This window comes from Larimichthys crocea, chromosome XV (assembly GCF_000972845.2).
Source record: "Larimichthys crocea isolate SSNF chromosome XV, L_crocea_2.0, whole genome shotgun sequence".
Taxonomy (NCBI): Eukaryota; Metazoa; Chordata; class Actinopteri; family Sciaenidae; genus Larimichthys; species Larimichthys crocea.
Genome location: NC_040025.1, coordinates 7,360,981 through 7,388,640, shown reverse-complemented (window position 1 = coordinate 7,388,640; position 27,660 = coordinate 7,360,981).

Genomic DNA, 27,660 nt, shown 5'->3' with positions numbered 1-27,660 from the left:
CACATTCCCGGCACACTAACACGAAACACTGTTTACACAGAATTTACAAAAAGTTATCAGTGCATGTGGAGTGTCAGCTATCCAGCAGTGTAAATGTGACTGAGATGGGTGGCATCACGCTGATGCTCCGTGACATTTTTCAGATGGAAGGCTCAAACAGTTGGAACAGTCCATGAGGACGGTGGCTGCTGTCCTCAATGATGTTATGGCCTTTATTTTTGTGTTGTAAATGTCCTGGAGTTCTGGTAATTCTGCACCAATGATCGTAGCTGTCTTAACAGTGTGTTTTAGAGGCCAGCACACTCTCAATGGTCCGGTTCCCATACTCAAGTTCTTGAGGTACATCAGGAAGAACATCCTCTGCTGTGCCTTCTCGAGGACAGTGTGGTGTTGAGGGATCATGTGGGTCTGTGGTGTGTGTGCCCAACACATTTCAAACTGCCAACAATTTCAGCAGATGACCCGTTGATGGAAATAGGAGCCTAAAATCCCTCTGGTCTTCCTGAAGTCAACAACGATTTCTTCTCTAATGCTTTTGGCATTGGGCTGGCGGGTGTATATAGACAGCAGTTAACCCTCCAGACCCCAGCAGAAGTCTAGAATGTTGCAACAGAGCCGTCACTCAAATGAGCTTTTTTTTTTTTTTCCTTCTCTATGAACAAACAGAAAGAAACTGACAATCACAAGTTGCGTTCATTTAAAAAAACACAACTTCCTCTTTAATTTGATACCCAATGTGTGGCATTTGTAGCAAATAGCACTACACAAACAGCTGCGTGAGAAAAAAAATGTCCATTTCAGATGTGTTAAAGCCACCGTGACCTGGCCAGTCGTCCCTGCAGACTCTTCAGTAAACTGTCCCCCAGATAACAGCCTCCGCCTGGGCAGTGAGAGCCGGCTAAAGTCTCTCTGTTTACTGATGGCGATTATGTGATGATGAATTCACAATGTCTTTGTCTCTTTCCACCACACACGGTAGGTCAGTATCTCCCCCACAACACAATCTTACAGCTATCAGGAGATTACAAATCTGAGGACGTTTTGTTGATTTACGGATGAAATCAGCTCTGAGAGCTGATTATTGAGAGACGGCTTGAATTATACAAGGAATCAGTGGCCAAGTGGCACCTTGCCTTTCTGCAGGTGCACTAATGTTTTGGGTAAAGCCTGTCTTCAACTGTTGGGAACACTTACTCATATGTGCATTAAAGTCTGACAAGATGTGTTTTGTGCGGGAGAAATCACATACAACACACAAAGCACCAACAATGTGAGAGTAGCTCATGGCATATTGTCATAGTACAGCACCATCTTGGATATTCGCAGAGGTCTATCCTTCATCATCAAGCAGCTGGAATGTGTTTTCGCGTGCGTGGATGGGTGCAGTGCACGTGTTTGCCAGACCAGAGCATGAATATACTTTTGTATATCGGCCCAACTGTGTGTGTGTGTGTGTGTGTGTGTGTGTGTGTGTGTGTGTAGTTGTGTGCATGTGATTTGAAAGGTCTGTCAGTAATATGGACTATCCTGAAGATCACTTCATTAATCTACAGTGCTGTACATCCATCTCCTGGTCCCTGGCTCCTGTTTAATACTTGGGGTGTGTGCGCAGGTTGTCAGGATGCAGAGACACAGCATGCTGCTTCTAAATGGAGTCCACAATAAGCAGGAGGGAGAGAGGAAGTGAGAGAGTGAGAGAGAAAGAAAAGAGCAAAGGTCAAAGACAGAGTCAGAGTGAGCGTCAGGGAGAAAAGAAAGAAGAAAGATGGGGGGGGGGGAAAGAGAGTCAGACAGAGTCAGACAGATGGATAAACAGACAGATGAACGTAGACAACCTAAAGAGACAGAACTTAGCAAGAGATGACGGAGATAGAAGGATAACACAGACAGAGTGAGCAGGCGGGAGAAAAGGAGGGAGAACGCCAGCGGAGAGGGGAGAGACATGAGACGAGCTGAGAAAAGAGATGACATATTGCTGTATATAAAGGTGGCAACAGCTGGCATAGTCTGCTGTTGTCAGGGCCTTCGTGGTGCCGGAACAGTAAAGTTCCCTGCCAATGCATCCTTGAATAGCCAGGGCTAAAGACAGACTGCCAATATAGCCTGCTGAACAGCCAGGGCTAAAGAAAGACCCAAACAGTGGAGCCATGCAGGAGCATAGCCAGGGATTTGAAAGCAGAGGCAGTGGTGGAGAGTGGCTGTTGGGTCAGTGGAGGCCTCTGGGACTCCCTGCCAGGGACAATGTCACCTTAATATTAGCTAACAGCAGCACGTATGTCACCGTGCGTATACTCCCCTCACACCTGTCTCAGCCTCTCCCTCGCTATTCTCTGGAAGGACTGATCTGTGTGTCATATGTTTTCATATTTATGTTTTCAATCTTTGAATGCATGTTATATCACTTGAACACAACATCTGTACACCTGTACATCGCACAAAGAAGAGGATCCAGTTAGTATTAGCAGGCTTTCTTTTATGGGTCCAGCAGAGCACATTGTTAAAATCATGTGACCTCAGCACTAAATACACCACCCCGTGAATCGAATCCCGCAAGGAATATTGTACGGTAACGTCAGAGTAACTTGAAGCACTTGTCAAGTCAATGAAATTGCAAAATCAGAGCAGAGTGACTCTGTAATTACTCACATATTTACTTACAGGATACGTACATACAGCATACTGCTGGAGTGACATTCTGGTAAAGAATATGAAACAAGTCCTGCATGTGCAGGAGTTGATGAGGAGTTTTATTTTACATATTAAAAAAATAGTTTTCAATTATGAAATTGCAGTTAAATTACGGCAAGTTTTACATTTGAGCAAACTGTCTTAACACTTAACCCTCAACAGAAGGATTCAGAAAACTTTTGTAGCCTGCTAACTGTGTCGCATTGCTTTGTCCAGTGGACACAGCTGTGACATGTTCCTGATGCGCTGCGCATCATGGCCATTCTAGACAATATTTGTGACCACACCAGGACTGTCCCGAGAATACATGGCTGCTCTATTTTTGACATAAGATGTGAGCCAAATGGAGGAAATTTCATTACGAAGCATATTTACTCATTGTCACACCGCGGTGAGGTCAAGTTGGGTTTTTGTTCTGTCTCGTCATTTCCTGTTTTATTTTGATATTTACCTGCCCTCTCGTTTCAGGTCACTTTCCCTTCCTCATGTGTCACCGGTCTGATTGTCTTCCTCCTCGATAGAGTGATTTTTTTTGTGTGTAATTTTCGTAGTCTAGCTTTTTGTTTCATAGTGCTTAATTTTGTTGTTTTTTCAGCCTCCTTTGGAGAGATTTCAGTTAATGTTTTGCAGCCTTTGATTTTCCTCATTGAGTGATTTTGATTTTGATAACTTTTTCAATAACCAGTTTAGAGTTTTTTTTACCCTGTTTGGAGTGATTTTTGTTTTTCTTAGGTCTGTTTTTCATAGCTTGTTGTAGCATCACTCTGTCGAGAGGGTTTTGTTGGTTCAAAATAAATCAGCTCACTGACACCTCTGCGTTTGAGTCCGGCCTGACACTCATGGTAGAACCACATAAGCAAAGGGAAAATGTGACCAAACCTGAGCATGTTAACAAAGTCTGGTGGGCAAAATGCTCCTGGTTTTCAATCTGTGTGGAGAACAGAGCAAAAATAATGTGGCAGTAATGTGGGCTCTTGGCATTAGAGTAAACTGCTCTGTTGTAGGATTGATGATGTCTTTTCAATAAACTATGCAAACTTAACTGTCAGTTAGGAAAGAGGCCAACCAGCACTGTCAGGTTACTGACATGATGGCGTGATGGAAGTGGTCAGTACACTACCAGCCTTCTAGAACAAAAGGTACACTTTAAATGTGTCCCCCTGCAGATACTGCATCGATCAAATTACCAACAGTGTCATTGTCAGTTGGACCCAAACTTTCAGACTGGAGAATACTAGTGTAGGAGAGCCTGTAACAATTATTATCTGTGTATCCAAATCCTGAAATATCATATTCCTCTGTGCCATAGAGCTCTATTGTTGCCCCAAACCTATTAAAAACACATCAGTGAGCCACATTGTTGCAGTGGATGACATTCATTCATTACCATGAACATACACACTGTAGTTTATTTTAACTCAATCCCACATACACCGTCCTGCTGCCCTAAATACTCAGTAGAGCATTAAATGTGTATTCCAGTATCCACAGATAAATACAGTCCCAAAGAAATTCTCTTTCTTCTCGTTTGAGTAACGTTTTCTAAAAATGTTGCCGTTTAAGGACATGTTTTAACAGTGGTTTTCTGTTTTAATGACAAAAAAGTTTCATCACCAGCCTTATTATTTTAACTCTATTGTTTATGCCCTTCTGTTTCATATTTGATTAAACTTGCCCCCTTTATTCTCCAGTGTCAGTGACAGAGAGCAGCTGTGCTGACAGCAATGACAGTCATTATGTGGCTAATTTGGAGAGATATTCAGGCCAGACACTAAATGACCTGTATGATGATGAGTGTAGGACACACACCCATCACCAGCAACAGAATTATGGTGGAGACAGTCAGCAGCTTCAAGTTCCAAGAGGTTCAGATCAGTGAAGACCTGGTGTGGACCCTTCACAAACAGTGACACAGCATCTCCTCTTCTTCTGCAGGCTGAGTGGGCTTAACGTGGATCCAGGACCCTGTAGTCAAAAAGCTTCCCTTCATGGAGGACCTCTACACCCAGTGGTGCAGGAATAAGGCCAACAGGATTATCAGAAAACCACCTCAGAGTCACCTTAGCTACAAACTGTTCTGTCTGTTACCAGCTGGCAGACGGTACTGCAGCATCCGGTCCTGCACCAGCAGTCTCAGAGACAGCTTCATCTCACAGGCCATAAAACTGTTGAGCTGTCATGCTTGTCGATATGACACTTTAAGAAGAGGAAGATTTACTTTATTAATCTCTCAATGGGGAAATTCTCTTTTCACTCATGTGTTTTTACACATGTAGGCCTGAAATACAACCACACACACATAATGAAGTTTTATAACTAGGTTCAGAAACAAGGTCCACGCCTTGGATTCATTCCATTCCCGTTTCACATGTACTTAAATACGCCTCATCCTTTCACTCCTACTTTGATGCCATCTTCACATCCGCCCCCCCAAAACCCTCTTTTTTTTTTGTTATTTCTCTCTTTTCTCTTCTCTCTTTCATTCGTACACGTGAACCATGGGGCTCTAAGACATAGAGTTAGGGGGAGACGCTTCCCCCACCCAGAGTCTCAACTCCTGATACCAGTCTTCCCCAATACTGGTCAACTTCTATCCACCAACGACCCTGTTCTCTCCTCCCTCCGGCCTATGTCCTTGCATCCCCTGGGGGCGACGGGGCCAGAGTCAGGCACACTCAAAATTTCTTTAGAAATTTTCTAGTTATATATATATATATAAATACCGTACATTTACTACATACCTGCACAACTTGTTGACACACTAGACTACTCAACAAGATAATGCAGTTGTGACCAGAGTATTTTATTTTATATCATCTTAATCATTTCTAGATTTTAGCTGCTGCACTACTTTGTCTTTGATTCTAAAAGAAGTTGATTTTATACATATTTGTATACTGTAAGAGGACTTATTACTAATGACTGCTGAGGAATAACCGTTGTTTGTATGAAAATAAAAAAAACTTTTTTTTTAAAAACTGTTCACACTTATCTTCTGAATGGTCAAAAAGATGCTGCTGAAGCAGACAAAAGCAAAGTCCAATAAAGCCTTTACACTGTTGTGGAAGCATTTTATACTGGCTCACACTTGTACTAACATTATTTAGAACATGAAGATGCTGATTCAGGCAATTGTGTTTTTGTGCATATATTTAGGCAAGACAGTGAATGTATACCACTTGAGACAGCTGCAGGTTTTAAAGATGGCTAATTTGGCACCAACCAGTCAGAGAGAGAATGAAGGACAGCTGCATGGACGGTGTATAGAGAACATCACAGGCAGCAAACTATAGAGGAACAAAGACCATGGAGGAGGTGGAGAGGACAACTTCCTGAGAGCTTTCACTTTAAAGGAAGCTCTGACTATATGAGACACTTACATAGTGTCACATAGTCAAGATCATTTACTGTAAGTCTGAGGAGCTCATATATTCATATATGAATACATTTAGCATTGCTCTTGCCAATAATTTTAACCAAACGGCATCCCCCGTGGCTTTGAAGTGAAGTCAAAAACTGCTGTTCCTTTTATCTTCCACTTGAAACTGGTTCCAGAAGTAAGTCAGTCTCCATAAGTCCCCATGTTAGAATGTCCAACTTCACAGCAGAAATAAACATGTTTGCAGCCTGGTACAAAAAACAGTTTTGGTCTCTGTAGCTAATTTCCCCGTTCATGACAACTGTACTGAGGGTGAAAATATATACAACTCACCTGTTCACATGATATTAAGACTTAAAGTTATGCTGAATCAAGAGTGTGGTCTGTTTGATCAACAGGTTGGTGCCATCACAGCTGGTGATCCAGGCTTCATTCAACTTGCCACACCTCCACACAGCCTCCACATCTTGCCCATTTCCGGATTAGCAGAGCCGACACACTGAGCTTCATGACTCTTCAGAAACCTGTGAGTGACATCACAAAGATCATGTCCATGTTTTGTTTTTGTTTTTTTTGGCCTTTTATGATAGTACAGCTGAAGATAGACAGGAAGCAGAGTGAGGCGGAGTGACACGCAGTAAATGGCCGTCCGATGCGGGATTCGAACCAGGGCCAGCTGCAGCGAGGACTGTAGCCTCCACACACGGGGCGGCGGCTTAACCCACTATGCTACCGACCACCAACCATGTCCATGTTTTTGATATTATCTGTGGTTTTAAGGTTAGCTTCCAGGTGTGATAAATGAATAACACAGACATATTTTAGAATATGGTACGGTTACTGCAAATGTCCAGCAGGTACATTCCTTGTGCAAATGAATGAATTTGGAGCATAAGTGTAATGTTTCCAACCTGAATGGAAATGTATCCCCTCCTGTCTGTTTCCTGGTCATGTTGTACAGTATGTTTGTGTTGATTTGTCCTGTACATCTATTGCACGTCTGTCCGTCCTGGGAGAGGGATCCCTCCTCTGTGGCTCTTCCTGAGATTTTTTCCACCTTTTTTCCCTGTTAAAGGTTTTTGTGGGCAAGTTTTTCCTCACTCGAACCGAGGGTCTAAGGACAGAGGGTGTCACTCCCTGTACAGATTGTAAAGCCCTCAGAGGCAAATGTACTTTGTGACTTTGGGCTATACAAATAAAATTTGATTTGATTTGATTTGTCACTAAATTCACAACCTCAAATTGTTCCCCACAAATAAAAATGAGCATGTCACTGTTGTTGCTGCCACTGTCCCTCCACGTCTCCTCTGTCCCTTTTTTCTCCTTCACACACTTTTTAATTATTTTCCTGCCACATTTCCCTATAGCCGGCTATCAGAATAAATAGGACGTGTTTTGTAGAATGGGTGTGATGTGTTGAACAAGACAACAGTGTGTGTGTGTCTGTGGCTATGTGGCTGCATCTGCGCCTGCCTGTATGTGTCTGTGCAAACTATAGATATGTGCCTGCGTGAGCATGTGTGTGTGTGTGTGTGTGTGTGTGTGTGTGTGTGTGAGGGATGTCCTAGTGCACTACAGAGGTGATGAAAACGTCATTTTATCAACATTTTCTGACAGTAGACCAGAGTGAATGCTGATGCATGCTGGCTGCTCTCTCTGCACAGAGGGCCTCTCATGGTGTGTATACAGAGAGTCAGTACTGTAAATGGTTGTGAAGGCTGATCTCTGCAGTTGTTGGAGGTGTGTGTCCTTTTGATGGAAACAGTCTGGATGAGCTGTCATGTGTTTGGTCATATCTGTCCTTCTGAAAGAAAAGAAGGTCTAGTGAGATATCTTTTGCAGTGGACAGCTGCATAGTTAAATGAACATATGACAAAGGTAACTACATGAGCATTGTAAAGGTAATTATCACAAAAAAGCCACATCAGAAGAGTAGCTAAAACTGTACTTAAAAAAAAAAAATTACAAGCCACAGAGGAGTACAAATCTCCGAGTGGAAGGAAGTCGATCCATCAGTGGATTTGATCCATCCTCTTGTGTTTTTGCCCCAATAGAAGGAAGAGTATAATACAGTTGTCTGATTCTAGTCTTTAAAGCAGACATTTTTCTTCCCAAACTTCAGAAATGTTCTGCAGTTTCTGTCCACTTTTTCTTGGCTTCCTATCCAGAAGCCAATATTGCTGAATCCAGCAGTAAGAGCCACTTTACATTCCCTAATGAGCATCAGCAGCACTGCTTCTCCCGTCCATAGCACCAAGCACACACACACACCCACACACACACACACACACACTCAGTAACATATAAGAAATGCAAACACAAACACATGACTGTTAAGGAGGTGAGCATATTGATTGATTAATTCCTGTCTGAGCGACCCTGGGGTCTGAGTCGATATGCAGCTGATGATCAGGACTGGACGAGGCCTCGGCTCAGCCTGTTCAGCTCATAAACTCCCAGTGGAAACATCCTACCACAAAGACATGAGGGAGCCATTTCAACGCCACCCTTCCTTCCTTATTTGATTTTAATAGGGTCATTATGTTTCAGATTTTTCACTTTAAAGAAGAGGAACTAGATTATTTCTTTCGAATGTTTCACTCTTGAGTAAAAGCCTCCAGGAGTTGTTGAGAAGTATTGTGTTTCTTCTCTGTGGTCACCATGTAAATTAATAAACTGGAACTTTGCTAATGTCACATCTACATCACAATATGTTTGGGCCTGAAGATACATAAACATTCGTTCTCTTAATACATACGCAGTCAGCATTGTGCAGCTTAACATGGACTGTTTCTGTGAAACACAGTCGGTCAAATTAGAATCAATATTCTACAGTTATACATGACAATTTCATCTCAAATATGAATATTCAGTCAAATTAAATCAAATTAAGTGTTTGTCCCCAGCAACACAGTCATGTAATGATACTGTACTCATGTCAGTCAGTGCAGGCTCAGGGAGAGAGCAGGACTGAAGGGTGTGTGAGAAAAGAGACTAAAGGGAATAAGGACTGTGTGTGTGTGTGTGTGTGTGTGTGTGTGTGTGTGTGTGTGTGTGTGTGTGTGTGTGTTGTCCAGAGAGAGGCGTGCATACAGGGTGAGAGGGCCAGTTATGAGAGCAGAAGAGGAAGGTGGTGTTGGTGAGGCTCTGATATCCGAACAGCTGTCAGCAATTTGGCTCCGCCACTCGTCCAGCTTTGAACAAATCTGCTTCAGCTGCTGAATTGCAAAGTATATGTGTCAGTGGAGTGCGTGTGTGTGTGTGTGTGTGTGTGTGTGTGTGTGTGTGTGTGTGTGTGTGTGCACGTGCATCGGCATACAAATAGAATTTTTAAACCGCGCTTCAAAAATAAATCCAAGGTCACCATATATATAAATATGTTTTATCTTTAAATGCATCTGTTCGTGCAGAGCAGTTTTTACTGTGAACATGTTGGACAGTATAAATAACATCATCACCATACTGTCATGTTACTATGTTCCTGATCACATTATATTAGATGACTTTACTAAGATGTTTGACAGAATTTCTTCAAATGATTTGTTTTTAAGAAGAATATGAACATCAGGAGAAGTTATTTTTAATTTTCTGGTAGAATTCCCACTCTGACTTCATCCCTTTAAGAAGACTTCATCAAAGTCAACCTTTTTAAGTTGGTAATTGTGTCACTCTGACTTTTGCTCCATAAATAAAGTTTTATATTTCAATAGAGTTAACATAATAAAATCATTTATTTGCATCATACTGTGTGGATGATGATCATTTCATACTTTCTGAGTCAGCTTTGTTGTTAATATTTGATGTTTCCACACCTTATGATTTACGCTCCGTGCCAAAAAAAGCAACGAGTGTGGAAGTGTGGGGTGGGCGTCTTCTTTCTTTACTTCCTGTTTTCCTTACTTGGTTCCTTCTTTCTTAACTCCCCTTTTTTACATCATTCTTTCTTTACTACTTTACAGCCTTCGTTCCATGCTTCTTTACTTCCTTGAATTCTGTGCCTGTGACTTATAAAGCACCTAACACTGTGTATGATCTCATAGAACAAATGTTGGATCACATTTTATCTACAGGTATTGTATATGATAGATTTTTGATTGATGTGTCAAACATTCAGCGTCATGTCTACCGACGTCCCGCAAGGCCGCTTCATGACCCGTCGTGCAACACTTTAATAATTATTAGGACTTTTTTGGAATTACTTGAATTATTATTAATATTGAATTATTTGTACTAATTAATCACATTTTTGAGGTGCTAAGTTCAGTGGTTGTGAAAACTTTCTCATATGGGTGCATGGGTGTAACAAACTGCTACTGCCTAAACGGCTGCATAGCACCTGCTAAAAAATAGGTTACTGTGCCTTTAAGAGTATCCCCTCCCCCCATCAACTCAATACAGAGTTTGCAGCCCTCGTTCAAGCTTTGCACATGTCATGTGGTTACGGCTCACATCCCACTCCTTGTGGATACAGGGGAAAAAGTCTCAGTCCTGAACAAATGCACATATGACCACTTCTTCAGTCATGTGCCTCTGGAAGCTAAACCCCTGTCAGGATACGGCCATTTTCCCATCTCCACTCTGGGTGTGGCCTGCCTCCCTGTCAGATATGATCTACAGTGAGTTTTGCATCACCCAGAAAGAAGGCAACATTATGGGCCTTGACTTGTTCCTTTCCCTGGGTTTTGCAGTGACTGATGCTAGGGGCCTGCATGCCCTGCAGGTCACTGTCTCCTGGCCTGACCGTTACCCACAACTGTTTAAACGGCTGGGCTGCATGTCAGGATTTGTGCACCAGCTTATTGCTGACCTGTCAGTCCGCCCTGTTATCCAGCCCCTACGACACATTCCCCTGGTCCTCCGTGACGTGCTGGAGGCCGAGCTGCATCAGCTGGTGGAGGAGGATGTCAGAACCAGTTGATGCCTTGCCGTGGGTGTCGAACCTGGTGATAGCCAAGAGAAAAGGGGACGGGCTGCGCCTTTGTGTTGACTTGGTGGATGTAAACAAAGCCATCATCGCTGACCATTTCCATGGTTCCACCATCTTCAGTAGGATGGACCTGCAAAATGACTACCTGCAGGTTCCCCTAGCACCAACCTCACAGCTTTTGTCATACACATGGGTGTTTTCAGAAATAAACACATGGCGTTTGGACTTTCATCAGCTCTGAGCTGTTTTCAGAAGATAATGTCACTCATACTAACTGGCATCCAAGGCGTCTCCATCTATCTAGATGTGTGTGGTGCATGTACCCTCCCCTGCATTGCATGCCGCTTGTCTGGAGCAGGTCTTTCAGTGTTTTGAACAGCAAGGGGTCACACTGAATGCAGAGAAGTGCATTTTTGGCGTTGAGGAGGTTGAATTCCTGGGATTCATGCTCTCCAAGGAAGGTGTCGCCCCAATTATGTCCCACACTGAGGCCACTCTGTTCCTGTTGGACGCTATCCCAGTTGTCCTCCTTCCTGGGGATGGCTGCCTACTATCTCAGGTTCATGCCGCACTACTCTGACTCCACGACACCCCTGCGCCGGCTGCTCAGGAATGATGTTACATGGGACTGGACCCCAGCCTGCCACAAAGCTGTGTGCATCATAAAACAGCAGCTTACGTCCCCACCCACACTGTGCAGTGCGCAGTGCTCTCCCAGACTCATGAGACTGCTGAGGTGGGCGGACCGGCTGAATCAGTACAACTTCAGTCTGGAGTTAATGCCTGGGCGTGCGAATACAGTGGCTGACCTCCTGTCAAGAGCTGTCTCGTTGATGAAGGAGATGGGTGGGTCGACATCAGATATGGAGAGTGACGAAGACTGGGTCCACATCCTGCACGGGCCCCTCAGTACTGTAGTCAACCTGGCCGAGCTGCAGCAGGTCTCAGCTGATGATGACACTCTCACAACTCTCCGTACCTACATCCACGATGGCTGTCCAGCCAAGGTGGATGACAAACTGCTCCCCTACTGCCACTTTCAAAAAAAAGGAATCCGAGCCTGTCTGGAGGAAGGAAAAAACTTTCAATGGCGCATTCCGAGCATCCAAGCATTCATCCAATTCATTCACCTGCGCTGCTCATGATCAGATGTAAACTAAGGCAACAGCTGGACTGATTGAAAGCAGAGCCGGCCCCTGTACATGAGAGACCAGGGCTCCAGGAAGCCAGAGCACAGGTCGCAGATTCACAGACTCGGATGAAAGGGAGGTTCGATTACACACACAGAGTCCGGATCCCCTCACTTTCAGCAGGGGGAGGGATGTTATGTCTGAAAAACACCATATGGTGTCCAGTTAGGCCTAATGATGTTATGTTGTGTTAGTGAAAGGTTACTGTGCCTTTAAGAGTTTCAGCACTGAGGTATGGCAGGTGTTGTAAACTGTGATGTTCGGGCCGGTCAGTAAAGTAACGATAACGAAGCTACACAGTGTGATTATTGAGTCCATGCAAACGCAATACAACATTTCTACAGTACAGCATTTTTCATCATTGTGTACCAAAATCAGTAGACACAAGCCAAGACACATTTCCAGACTTTCAAAGAAGCCTCTTGGAGTCATGAAGCATGAAGTTGTTGTAACTTGGTAAACATTTTCTAATCTGCCCCCTCTCACCTCACCGTTCATCTCTGTGTGAAGACTCCATGGCCGCCGCACATCAAGATCAAGATGCAGAGTAAGAGGATCCGTTCATCACTGCACCATTTCCTTTTTTTTTACTATATTTTGTAATATTAATCTAAATCAGCAAAATAATAGCGACTGAAGTTATCAAATGTTTGTAGATGTATGGATTTTCCTTGCTTTCCTTGTATGAGAGTAGGTTACAGAAGCAGAAGCACCTCAGAAGTATGTTTTCAGGTGCAGCTTGTTCTTCATTCTGTTTATCAGTTTTTCTGTTTATCATCTCTCGTCGAGGTGGTCAGGATGGGTTTCTCTGGTGTTTTTCCTCATCAGGCATCAGAAATGGCTGCTTGACAGATGATTTGGTCCCTGGTCTGTTTCTACAGTGGAAACTTCGGAAAATGGTTTTGACTTGTTTTTACTTGTCAGGAATTCATTTCCTCTGTAGCAGCAGAACACAGAAACTCCTGCAGGTTGAATGGGACTAAATAAACACTTTTAAAAGGAGTTTTAGGAAAAGTCTAAAAGACACACTATGATCAAACATTAACAAACTTGCTATCCAAGTGACAATAAGGCTAAAAATAGGTTGAGTGGTGGTATCACCAGTGTCTAGCAATACCCATAGTTTATTTGTTTCCCTAACCAACGATTTGCAGCAAACCAGCAAACACAGAGTAGTCACGTTGTCTTGCTTTTATTTTGCCACACTTTGAGATGATAATAATGAATAAAAATATCCAAAACAGACAGTACAATGCAAGACAGTATGCATCCTAACACAAGCAGCACAAAGCACAGCTTCAGACAGCATCATCTTTCAGACAGACTCTTGACAACATTCAACGACAACAGAAAGTTTGGCTGGGGGAATTACAGGTTTACAGACTAAAACCAGAATTAATCCTACAACTTTGTGTTAAGTATGAAATGAAAGTAAAGCTTGTAGAGATTGAACGGTACACAACAACCTACATGCTACATATTTATAATTTGCTGTATATCAATCCAAACTTTAGTGTTGAGTCTCTGTTCAAACACATTTCCATATGAATGTATTGCTCTTGTATTAAGTGCAGATTTCTATCTGTCCCCAAACAAAGGAACCTTAAGTTCTAAATTGGTCTGGCAATTTCCCCTGTCGCATGTTGAGTGATGATAGTGAGGTCAGCCTCTGGTCAGCCAAATAGTTATGGGAGAACAGAAACGTTCCAATCTGTTTTACTGTTCCACGCCTATCAGCAACTTTCCACCATTTCAGTGAGACGGAGAATAAGTGAGATAGAGAGGGAGAGAAAGATGGAGAGAAGGAGGAAGGGGTGGTCTTCACACAACGGACAGACGGCTCATTAGAATTAATTGTTTGGTAAAACGTTGAAAGTTTTGGCTGAGAGGATTGTCCGTTCAATTTATAATTTGGACAGTTTCCAGTTTGTCTTTCCACTGCTCCAATCGATTACAATGACACTTTTAACTGCAAAGAGCTGAGGTGTATCACTCAAACCAGGCCTGTACTAATCGTGTGTGTGTGTGTGTGTGTGTGTGTGTGTGTGTGTGTGGGCTGAGGGCTGCTGCCTCAGTGGTAATGAATGTCAAGAGGCGTGCGTTAATAAATTAGCCATGCGTGTATTTTACCTTATTAATGGTCTCAGAGGCAAATCACAACCTCTTTAATGCATTTCACTTAGTGTAGCTTATGGGTGCATTTCATAAAACATGGCAGCTTTTTAGACACTTATTCTGGGTGTAAATATATCACCCTCTCTGCTCCCTTTCATGCCTTTCTCTTCTCCTGTGTTATTTCTTCATGTCCCCCTTTCCCCTGTATCTGCACATTCTTTCCATGGCTAAGATAACTTTCTGAATGAAATCTGTTCAAGCTATGATTTACTAAAGACTTTGTCATTATGAACAATTTTCAATGTGGCAAAGATCAGCAAAGATGTTCAAACAGAAGCATGGGCCAAACTGTGCAGTTATCCCCCGAGACATACAACTAATAATACATGATGATCTGAATTAATTCTTATTTGGTGAGTTATTTTTTCTTCACTGTGATGTTTCAAAAAATATATATGTGCATTTTCCTAATAATACATGTAATAGGTAGAGCTCCCCCTCCCTCCTCTGCCAGTTTCGGCTACACCCCCCCAATCAGTGATTCCTGACAGGTGAGTAGAGATGTCAAACTCAGATGCTTTTAGGGATTCGAATCATTCTGATTCAGTCACTAAACAGATCCAAATCTTACGATTCATTTGAGTCATTTGTCCATAAGCATAGAAATTCTACCAGTGAAACACAAGCCAAACAGGCTGAATAAATTCAGATTTGAGAGCTATTATACGAGGAGGGCAGTCTACTGATTGTGCATTTGAAATTTTGATGCAGGAAATAAAACTTTTCAGCTTTTTCATCTTGTTAAAAAAATCTCTAACATTAAGTATGAGGATGTAAGTAGCTCCAAATGTTTATATTTAGCTGGCATTATATTCAACGGACACAAATAAAACAGTATTATATTCTCATAACTCACAGTCAGCATCATTCATTTAACTGTAAATACAGTAAATGACATAATAGAAATGTGGAGAATATAACTAATTATTGATGACAGATTATTTTAACACATAATGCTGCAATTCAAATGCTCCTCTCACATTGTTTAGGCTATATTAGCCTATCCTCTAAAGTTTATTAACACGTAATTGTGTTAAATAAAGTGCAGCTAATAAGAGCATTATCATTAACGACATATGTCTGTGTCTGTCTGTCTGTCTGTCTCTTTCAGGGTTATGCCTGCTCCAAGAGGTCACATCCTTTGTGAGGAAAATATGGAGACACTGGGAAACTGCTGACTGACCTAACCAACCAGAGAGCTGAGCCCTGGTGACTGCAGGCAGCTCTCCAGGCGTCAAGTAGGTTCTATTTATAAAGGCAGATATCACAGATTTACAATCTGTGCATGTTAGGACCGCTGGCCTGTGTTATTGTTTGTGTTCTTTCTTTTTCCTTGTGTGTTGATGAGTGATCTGGTTCACCTGTGGCCACTCAAGTGGGCGGGGCATATATAGCCAGGAGGCGGGGCTGGCGTCTCTCTCTCTCTCTCTCTCATTCCGTGGTTGGCCTGTGTGGCAGAGACCGAGTGGTTGTCTATGTGTGTGATCTGGTTCAGGAGTGAGCCGTGTAAGAGACTGGTGATTCGGTTCCCTGTGTTTTGGGGGGGCCCGTCCTGACTCATTTTCTTCTTTATTTTGTAAATAAACTCCTTTTCTTGGGTCTTACATTTTCTACCATCTTCTGTCAAGACTCCCGGTAATTTAATTATATGTTACTTCCCCATCCCCTGGTCCAACTGGGGACATAACAGTACAGCATATGACATCCTCCATCCTTAGAGTTTTGAAACTCATGACATATCAGTACACATCTGTACAGAAAGTCCCATTCTCACTGTGAGCTAGCAAAACTTGAAAATAAAGTAACTTGGATTGATGGCTAAATTCCACCAGGCACAGATGCAAGAGCAGCTCTCCACTCTATGCTATGTAACTAAAAAATTTTTTTTTTCTTTTGGCTGTTTTTACAATCGGAAGTTTGCAGAGGGTGTTTTTATTTTGAAAATCAATAGCATTCTCTTTGCCTTTGTGTGTCTGGCTTCCAGCCAGCTCGAGCTGCTCTGCGCTGACTGACACTTCTCAGTGGAGCAGACCCACTTCTGGGACACTTCTGAAATGGACAGTGACGCAACTGGTGGGGACCTGAATGACAGGAATTAGTTCTGGTTGCTGCACGTGACTGGAATTTAAAATTTACTGTATGTATGCAAGCAACCAACCCTGGGCAAGTTAACAAAGTCGGGTGGGGTATGGTTTGAAGTTGTGTGGAGAATGAACCAAAACAGCATTGCAGCCACGACATGATGGAGACGTGTGCGATTACCACAAGGAGTGTTCCTCCTGTCCTTAGCTTTTCCACCTCTACCACCTGCAACATGACAAGGACAAGTATTTCCACTGAACAAGGCAAAATTTATATCAACCATCGAACCATCAAACACTGCAGAACCATCATCTTTCTCTGCTAGTGATAGGGTTGAAATTTCCTTTAAACTGATCGTAGCATCACACTCCACTCCACATCACCATTTTTTAGCAGCTTGTTACCTTTATTCTGATAAGCCTAAATTTCAGCAACATCTGACTCATGGAAACAGACATCGGGTACAGTATTACTAGTGAAATGCTTTTGTTTTCACAATGTGATGGAATGAAGCACTTTCTTATTCATGTAGACACTCTAGTTCAGTGGTTCTTAACCTGGGTTCCATCGAACCCTAGGGGTTCGGTGAGTCGGTCTCAGGGGTTCGGTGGAGCCTCCGCCCTGGAATTTTTTATACCATTTGTTACAACATATCTTTGTGAGCAATTGTTTTCGAGGATGCTGGACATAAAAACTAAGAAAAGGAACAGACTTTGCTGTGAAAATGACATGAGACTGGCACTTGCCAAGGTGAAGCCACGCATATCTGAACTGGTCTCTCAAAGGCAACAGCAGAAGTCACGCTGAGGTAAGTTGTTGTGAGTTCATGCACTGTGTTGGTTTTGTTATTTGAACAAGGTGATGTTAATGCACGGTTCATTTTGTGCACCAGTAAAAAAAAATCATATTTTATTTTTTACTAAAGAAGGGTTCGGTGAACAAGCATATGAAACTGGTGGGGTTCGGTACCTCCAACAAGGTTAAGAACCACTGCTCTAGTTTCTCTCTACAACATCTGTCCATGTATTCCTTTCTTACTTAGCTGCTTCCTCTTTCCTTCTGCTACATCCCTTCCACCTCAGATATGCCTCTCCTGTCCCTCCTTCGTTCCCTCCCCCCTGATCCTGAAGGTCAGCTCCTGGTGAGTGATCTCCCATTCTGCTGAGTCCACCAAACGCTGGAGCAGAGTGGCGCTGCTCTGCGACCTGGCCGGCCACTGACGTCCATAAACCAAACCAGGAATGACAGGTGTCGTTTGTCCCCTCTGCCTCCCCTCTTCACCCACTTTTCCTCCTTCTCTGTCTTCCCCTCTTTTTTTCCTCATCATGCCCCCCTTACACACACCACACATACACACACATACACACACAAACACACTCTCATTCCTTGTTGATTTATGGTTTATTGTTCTTTCTCGTGTTTCAAGGTCGCTGCTAACACGGGCCAAACTAGGCCCGGGGGGGTGTCTTTCAGCATACCTGTCAGGGAGCTACCAACACAGCTGTAACAGCCATCAGAGGTCCTTTGGCCAGTGAAAGGGTGAAAGGCAGGGAGTCCCACCGAGTCTCCCAAACACACTCCCTCTATGGTTCATGAACTACAACAGCCTAAGAGGTGACGCTGATCAATACCAATAATATCATCAGAGGTTACATCAGCACTACACCTTTGGAAAAACCCACAAGGCACAACCTAACAGAAGCTGACTGTCCCCTGTCTTTACTTTACAAAATCCTCTACAGCTATTGTCTATTTTTTTCCCATCAATTTCCTGATTTTTGTATTACGGTTAATTACCCTTGAAAACAAAATGTAGAGGAAGCATTAAAAGGAATATCACATGCTCACTGCGGCAGAAAGGATTCCCTCTTGAACTGTAGTCAATGAAAGAAATATCCATCATGGAGCTCCCAGGAGAACCGCAGATGTCTAAATAGAAATTAGCAGGACACTACCCGTCAGTATAGATCTCTCTTCTTCACTGGTGGAGCCACTAGTAAATGGTAGGCGGAGGAGAAAACGCTGGGCTTAATTATTTTACAATTTACGTCTATTGTAGTGTGTGCGCGTGCTATGGTGGCGTTCTGTTCTCCAAAGAATCTTAGTAGTTTCCTGGTTGACTCTAAATCTCTCGGCTACTAAATGGAACCTGTCAAGTCATTAACATCTGTAATGGTCAAGAGAAATGTGGTGGAGGGAGTTGTCCTGTGTGTGAGTCTCCACCCAGACACATACAAATGTGGACTGCAGGCTTGTATCAGTTCTAACAGCATAGAGCTGTCATTAGGAGTCCATGCATGCTCATGTGGCACTCCGATGTGGTCATTCGTTTGTCTGCTACTATGTGCATTTATGTATAGTACATAAGATTATATTACATGTATTGTTTTTATTAATGATATCAATTATTATTTAGTCACAGTCCAAGTTGGATAGGGAGTTGGATAGAAAATGTCAGTGTCATTTTAACTGTTGATGACTGTGCCATCAAATTTTGCACAGTATTAACCATCAAGATTAAGGAGATTGATTAAGGATTAAGATTTCGAATGTAACCCCCCAGAAATCCCTCTTTATGTTTGCATGTTTCCCTGTTGTGCTGTAACATGAGGATAGTAAGACAGAATTTTGTACTATGAAGGCTGTAACTTCAAAAGATATCCATTTGATCTGTCTATCTCTGTTTGTCTAACAGCTGAAGCTCCAAATCATTTGAGGAAAAACTGAATTGTATTTTTTGCAAAAAAAAAAGGACTATGGATTTTGTCCATCTACCACATTTGATTCAATTTTAGAGATCATATACAATGTGCAGGGTATGAGGTTCTGTGACACTTCTTGCTGCCACAGTGGGTTCTTCAGCAATGGAAACAACACAGACAGGTGACTGTTTAAGTATTTCCATTTATTTACATGCTTGAGAACACACACTTTGTCCTGCTGTTTGCAGGTTTCACTGCACACTTCCTGCTGCCCGGTGTCTGCTGCATGGTTGCTGTCATGCATGTGTCTTTTCGTCTTTCTCCACAGGTCCAGCGTGCTCCTCTTTTAAAAAGGGACAGTGATTAGCCAGCTGATTACAGGTGAGCCATCCCCATACCTCTCTCCTGTAGGTGATGCACCATGCCTCCTCCACAGGTTCAGGGTTGTACAACGAAATGCATCGCCTTTATGCATTTCATTGTATAACCAATATTGTACAAATGGCTGGATAATATCATTCAAATACATCATGTTTAAAGAATCAATTAGGGAGTCTCACAGCCTGAGAAGTAGATGTAATCTGGTGTTACAGTAATGGATACTTCTGTATCACTTGCCAGACAGCAGCAGGGGCTTTGGTGTCGAGGACTAGCGTTAAGAGAAGTGTTACTGCCAATCTGAACTTTTTGGAGTCTGCTTGTGAGAAAAGATATTAATACTGAGCGAATAAGGGTATTCAGGGACCATGCTGGCTGTCTTAAGGCGGGTGGGAAAAGTCTCCTGTGACTGTGATGTGTTAAAAATGTCAGTAATAACATCATCTGCCTGAGTACATGGACAGGGATATTCACTCTGCAGGGTTTTTCCCACATCAGCTGTGGATACGGATGATAGCAGATCCTACCCAGCAAATTCAGAAGAGTTTTTAGTGTTAGTAATTATGCTCATATTTCATATTTTACTCTCTTTAAAGTAGTTGGTGTCGAAATGGAGTGTAATAACAAAGTGTCACTAAATCAAACCTGTAAGTGTGATTGTTTTAATATTACCTCGGAAGTTTTTACTCTTAACTCTGATACTCGCTTTTACACTTGAAGTGTTCGCGTCAGCAGAAGATTTCAGACAAAGTTTAAGTAAATTGTTCCAAATTACTACAGATGTTGTTTGTTTACCGTTATGAGTGTAACTGTTCTAATTCTACAGTGTGCATGTAGCTTAAAGTTGCTGTTATGAAAGAAAGGCTTTCCACAAGATTTTGGAGTGTATGTGAGATTTTGTGCCCATTCAGCAAAAGGAGTATTTTGTGAGGTCAGGCAATTATTTTGGACAAGAAAACCTGGCTCGAAATCAGTATTCTAATTCCCCCCAAAGGTAGTCAGTAAGGTTGAGGTCAGGGTTCTGTGCAGGCCAGTCAAGTTCCTCCAGATCAAACTGGTCCATGTCTTTATGGACCTTGCTTTGTGCACATGGGCACAGTCATGCTGGAACAGAAAAGGGCCTTTACCAAACTGTTGCAGCAGAAGCTAAAATCTCCCAGCATTAAAAAGACCTCGGGGCTTGAGGTGCTTCTACTTAACAATGGTAACGGTGACTCCCATGACAGTGCCACGTTTAAAGTGACTGAAACACCTGACCTCAGTAATTAGTAGGTGTGCCCACTGACTTTTGGCTAAATGATGATAGGGTGTGCTGGAGAAATAATTATTTTCCAAACACTACTTACATCTTTGGTTCTAAGAGAAACAGCAAAAAAAAAAAAAAAAAAAAAAGGTGTTTTTTTTTTTGCAGAACCCAAATTTTTTTTTTTTAAAGAAAAAAAAAAAAAAAAAAAAAAAAAAAAAAAAGGTGTTTGTTTCTTTGCATGAACCTAACTTTTTTTTTTTACAGTGAAAAATGATTACACACAAACTTTAAACTTAAAACAAGTAATGTTGTTTTACATTCTGCAGTTTATTGTGGCTGCTCTCATTAGAATGTGAGTTGCAGGCAGCTCCCCATAATACAAATCCACAGTCCAGGGATCATTTACAGTCTCACAGACAATGCTCATGCATGGGGCATGAGGTGTGACACAGCGTTCCTTGAGAAGAGTGAGTCTGTTATAATCAACTAAAGCATCTACTATGTACCTGGCCTTTTTCCTTTTTTTTTTAACTCTACGCACAGCTGTGCAGTCCTCCAGCAGACAAAAATTGTTTTTACATTTCACACTAAAGTAAATCAACCAAATCAATGTGTATCCACAATCTAAAATCATCCAGTTAATAACAACTAAACAATAATAAATCATATTAATTCAATTTTATTTATACAGCGCCATAACATAACAAAAGTTATGACACTTTCTAGAGAGAGAGAGAGAGAGAGAGAGAGAGACCAAAGAAACAGAGAAATCACTAAAGGTATACTTGTACTGTGCCTGTGAATCCTCACACCTGCTAAAAAATGTTTTAAAATGGAGGTTTAAATGTCGTTATACATCATTAAAATGAGAATCTGGAAATGGCACAGAATAACTTTGTACCCCTCTGTGAGTGTGAGTGAGTTGATGACTGATGCAGGACAGCAAAGAGCCGACCCAAAGCTGAGGGTTGATCAAGGGCAATCTCAAATTCTCAGTTCTCAAATTTAGGCCTTTTCCTCTCTCTCTCTCTCTCTCTCTCTCTCTCTCTCTCTCTCTCACCCTCCAGCAGAGCAACTGAACTGAAACCCAAATGTCAAGAGATAAACAATTTCAAGTCCACCTCGACATGAATGCACCTCTGCAAAAGTAATTGATTTTCATTTTGGGTGGGTGCATCGCTCTGGAGTCTGATGTTGAGTGTTGTGTGTCAGAACATGCCCCAGTGATGACTTATCTTAGTACAAAATGTTACTGTACAGCAACGAGCCTGGAGGACATCTTTGAGTGTTTGTCAGCAACTCTATTTTATATTCCCTTACCTTCGATTAGCCTGTCCCACTGAATGCAGCACGCAACCTATCCTCCATGTCTCAGTGTTGGCAGGTGCTGGAAATTTAAAGCTGTGAAATATATGTATTAAATAGCAGGTTGTTTATCCAAAATCCTCAGAAAATGCTTATTCAGGGGAAATAATGTTCAGTGTATTGAACTTTAGGGACTGATATACTTGAAAGTAAAAGAAGGTGAATGAAATGATCAATTCAGAATCCTATTCTCCAGTTTTGTGTTTGAACACATCAAGTGACTCGGACACAGTACAATTGATATTACAGTCATATGGTGTAAAACTACAGCACTGTTGTTTATGATGAACCAGATACAGTATATTTCTCTTCATAAAAAAAATACTTCAATTAATAATGTGACTGATTTCAGTGTCACTGTGCTTTATTGGCATGTATTAAGATTTGTGTTGCGAATATGAAAGAAAAAAAAACAGAAGAAAAATATAAAAACAAAAGCCTCTGAGTCAAAACCTCATTTGTTAACTAAAGTATGACAGGACACGCTTCACATTCCTGATGAACAAAGGCAAGGCATGAGTCTTGTGCACAGACATGGACATAGTCATCTAGGCAGTCCTGCATCTGCTGAATTCCTTAAGAAATGGACATGGAGTGTGTTCAGAGTCAAGATGGAGTAAATGAAGCCTGGTGGCTCAAAAAAGGCAAGGCAATCAAAGTAGTCACACTCTTAATTCTGTCTCTGCCAGTTGACACTCTTAAGTCTTAATATAAATTGAACAGGTGAGTTCTATACTCTTATGGAGACTGACTCACTTCTGGAGCCAGCCTCAAAAGGACATTTGGGGAACTTCAGTGTTTGTCAGGTTGCTGCTTGGTCTATTGTGTAAATGAGTCATGACATTGGGGCTCTCATACAAGTTTAGTGTGGCAAGGCTGCTCTACAAGTGCATCGTAGGTATGGCAGGTGTGTTGAGTATAAAAGCTGATGATGTCAAGTGTATAAAATTTAAAAAGAAAGAAAAAAGGAGTCAATAGATAGAACAGCAGGAACAAGCACATAAGTAAAATAAATACATAAAAATGCATCTTAAGTTGCCATGGAAAATTCTCTGTTACAGCTCCACAAACTAATTACATGACATGAAAAATACTAAACTGTTATCTGTTTTCAGAACATTTTTTAAAGGCCTTGATGAATGCTGGTCACTGGCCCTTGGCCACGGAGACAAAATCTAAGTGCCCTCCTGATCTGAACATCTATTTTCTGAATGTGACTGTTCTTCACAGTCACAGTAAAGCGATGGAGTCGTTGTTCCTCTGTCCTTCTCTTTAACACACACACACATACACAGAAGCACACACGCTAATCTGTGGGTTTGCGTGATGACAGTGCCTCGTCTCACCAACAGGCCAATCTGTAAGAATCAATGGCTGAGAGGAGAGAGGCTGCCTTAGCTCAGGTCAGCAATCTCTATGTCTCTCTCTCTGTGTCACCTGTTTCCTCACAATATGTGACACACACACACACACACACACACACACACACACACACACACACACACACACACACACACACACACACACACACCTCATAGTTCGGTGGTCAGGAAAAACCTGCTCTGTGTTGTGATAAGTCTCTAACTCAACCTAGGTGATTAGTTAGTCTCCCTCTACTGGTATTGAAGCAGTACTGCAGAAAGCAGGCACTACTAAATACCCCCTGAATACCATATTTACAAATGGTTCCCTAACAAATGCCATGCTGATATGGATATAGATTTAGAACCATTTATTGCATATTGTGGATGAAGGTGAACCAACATGATGTGCTGTAGGTAGGAAGAGGGTGGAGGGATGAGGGGAGAAATCATGGACAGGCTGGTGGTGGGAAGATGGGGTGGAACCAGGAGGGAGTTGAGACTCTGAGTAAAGGAGCTTTTTTCCCCCCCACTCTATACGATTAGAGGCCCAGTGGTTCCTGAATTTAAAGGATAGAGGGAGAATGTAAAAAAGGAAAAGAAAAGGGGTGGGGGCTTGGGGAGGGAGTGAAAACAGAGGAGTTTCAGGCCTTATAACATGTGTGTCTATGTATTCCTTGCATAAAAGGACACTAAAAATGAAAGTGTTTTGACCTCAATGGTCCTTCAACAGTGAACAGGAGGTAAACTCGCACCTCTTCAGTACTGTGCTCACTGCCTGAGCTCCAAGAAGCAAGACATAAATGATTAAGAAGTGAAGAAAAGGTGTGCAAAACAACATGATCCAGATTCAAATATGTCAAAGGGAAAGCGACATGATATGCATCCTGACCATCCAGAGACCGAGCAAGCAGGACAGACGATTTGTATTTTTAACCTGTATAGAGCATAGCTGGTTGAATCCTGTCATGTCAGGTTTCCAGGTTCATGATAGATGCCTTGTTTCCCTCTGGCTCCAGGCTCCAGGCATGTGGCTGAGGCTCAGTGGAATTCCTCTGTCTGGTATTCACAAGTCCTTTTTTGACGACATATCCATTTCCTTCCTATGCCCTTCGGTCCCACCATACCTGTCATTGCAATGCTCCATCCATCCATGTTATCCATCCTAATGTGGTAGATACCTGCCCATGTCTCCCAAAAGAGAGAGCGAGGCGGGGCTGCGGGGGGGTGGATTGAGTGATTGAAACAGAAATATGGGTTTTCACATTGGAGGATGGAACATGTGAAGATAACATGTAATCATTTCTGCATACATATATGGCCATTGTTGATTCAGTTATTAGTACCATGTGTGCGTATGGAATGAACCCAATTGCAGCACTAATGAACCAAGTATCCTTTTACAGTCTTTATTCAGCAGACTATCACAGGTATACAGCAAACCAGAAGACGGTGACAGAAGTAAATCCAGGTGAGTATGGCAGGTAACGGATGCATGGTCCAAAAGTTCTCAACAGGCTCAACGAGTATGATGAGAGGGAAATGGAGCAAACTTACTGCTGGTGAAATGAGATGTCTCAAAGTTACTTCGTGATTATCTATTGGTCCAGGACATCCTCACTGCAAACCAACATTTAGTTGTAAGAGTAACAGCCAAGGTAACTCCTCTATAGTCACCTGTATTATAAACTGTATACACACACAATCAAGGGCGGCTCTGGCTTGGCAGTAGAACGGGTCGTCCACTAATCAGATGATCGGTGGTTTGATCCCTAGTCTGCATGTCAAAGTGTCCTTGGGCAAGTTACTGAATTGCCAAATTGTTCCCAAAGGCTGTGCCATCGTTAGCTCCTCAAACTGATGAGCAGTTGGCACCTTGCATGGCAGCCAATGCCACTAGTGTATGAATGTGTGTGAATACACAACTATAATATTAACATAATGTTTTGACATTTTTGCAGAGAAGAGACTGAAGATGCTTTAGATACGTTTTAGTTTCTTTTATTTATTGATCTATGTTCTGGTTTATTTAGGACTGAACATTTTTGATGTTTTATTGTTTTAGTTGTTTTTAAATTTGTGCTCATATTGTTAGCTATAATACATACAGTGTATAATACAGTAATCTTTTCTAATATTAACATTTTAGCCAAGGCCTCTTTTGGTGTCTGTAACATTTCCATGTGAAGAATAAATGTTAGTATCATTAAATAGATAGAGATACATCCCCAGTAGGAGGTGGATGGAATGGAGCAAAGACAGACTATGAGACTGAATGACAAACTGGCAGTTGGTCCTGCTCTCTGCTCCATAACTGCAAAAAAGCTAGAAAACTGTTGGCTGTGGGATGCACAGCAGTCGGTTCAGAGCCTTTTTACGATGTTGAAATCACCAACGCTTGCCAAACATCCTTGCAATGTTCATCTAATCACATGTCCAATCTTAATAATTATGGTGTTGGTCATGGAGATGTTCTCCATGACCAACACCACAAATATTAAACAAAAGCAGAACTTTTGAGATTAGCTACACCTGAATGACCAGATGAGGTCAGTTCCCTGTCAGTCTGCACCTTCATGTTTACTCCTCTTGGACTCTCAGTGTGATCCTCTTCTGTGGAACAAACTGCCATTCTGGGTTCGGGAGGCAGACATGGTCATCCCCTTTTAAGAGTAGACTTCAGACTTTCCTTTTTGATAGAGCTTATAACTATAAGCTTTATCAATGGCTCAGGTCATCCCTTAGAATGCCAGGGGACTCCCCCTCTCTCCTCTCTCCCCCTCTCTCTCTCTGTCTGTGTCTGCCTCTTTCAGGGTTATGCCTAGTCAGGCACAGTATTGGTTGAAGATGCAGTCACATCTCCCTTTACTAAAATCTCTCTCTCTCTCTCGCTCTCATCTCCCATCCCAGGTTTCTGTACTAAGTATTAAGTTCTGTTTTTTCTGATGTATCAAATACTTATGTCATGCAATAAAATGCAAATTAATTACTTACATTACTTACTAACTTAAAAATCATACACTGGGATTTTCTGGATATTTGTTTTAGATTCCGTCACTCACAGTATGATAGAAATTACAGACTTCTACATGCTTTGCAAGTGGGAAAACCTGCAAAATTGACAGTGTATCAAAATACTTGTTCTTCCCACTGTATCTCCATTAAAGTTTATAGTTAGTTTTTGATTTGCTGTTGCTGTGCATCTGTGTCTATCTCTATCACAGGTTCCACTGCTACTGTAATCATTTTATCAGTCATTGTAATTGTACAATATGTTTGTGACATCTATTGCACGTCTGTCCGTCCTGGGAGAGGGATCCCTCCTCTGTGGCTCTTCCTGAGGTTTCTTCCACCTTTTTCCCCTGTTAAAGGTTTTTTGTGGGCAAGTTTTTCCTCACTCGAACCGAGGGTCTAAGGACAGAGGGTGTGACTCCCTGTACAGATTGTAAAGCCCTCCGAGGCAAATGTACTTGTACAAATGGACTTTGGGCTACACAAAGAAAATTTGATTTGATCTCCTACATGCCCAGAAATGAGATAAAACAATGTACTTTTTACTTGTCTGATGCCTTTACTATTAGTAAGTAACGTACAGGTCTGAATGATCTAGAAAAAGACAAGCTACCAAAATGATACCATCTCCAAAATACAGCTACTGTAAATACAAATATCGTCCACTGGCAAAGACAAAGTTGAGAGACAGAAAACATCAACTTTATCAGACAAAACTGACCAACTTCTGTTTCTCCTTAGAGAGAGAGAATCAGTGTATTTACAAAAAACAGAGAGAGAAGAGACCCGAGCAAACAAAGGTCCATGCGCAGCACGTGAGGGTTTGGTTTATTTGCTTTCTAACCAAGCACCAATGTAATCTAATAAGTGACTTGGTGCACTGAACTGCCATATCTTTTAACCCAGACACCAGCATCAGCAATAAAGGGAGGGATTTATGACGAGAGAAGACAGGCATTACAGAGAAGAGGGTCTTAGTGTCTCTGCTTGAGGGAGGAGCTGATGGCGGTATGAGTGGTAACATCTAGAAGGGTGAGGTGTGGCTCACAGGGAGAGAGGGAAGAAGGAAGATGGGAACGAGGGAGGAGTGGAAAAACACTTAGAGAGATTAAACACAGCGGGATGAGTGAGGACTCTGTTTTTATGTGCATGTGT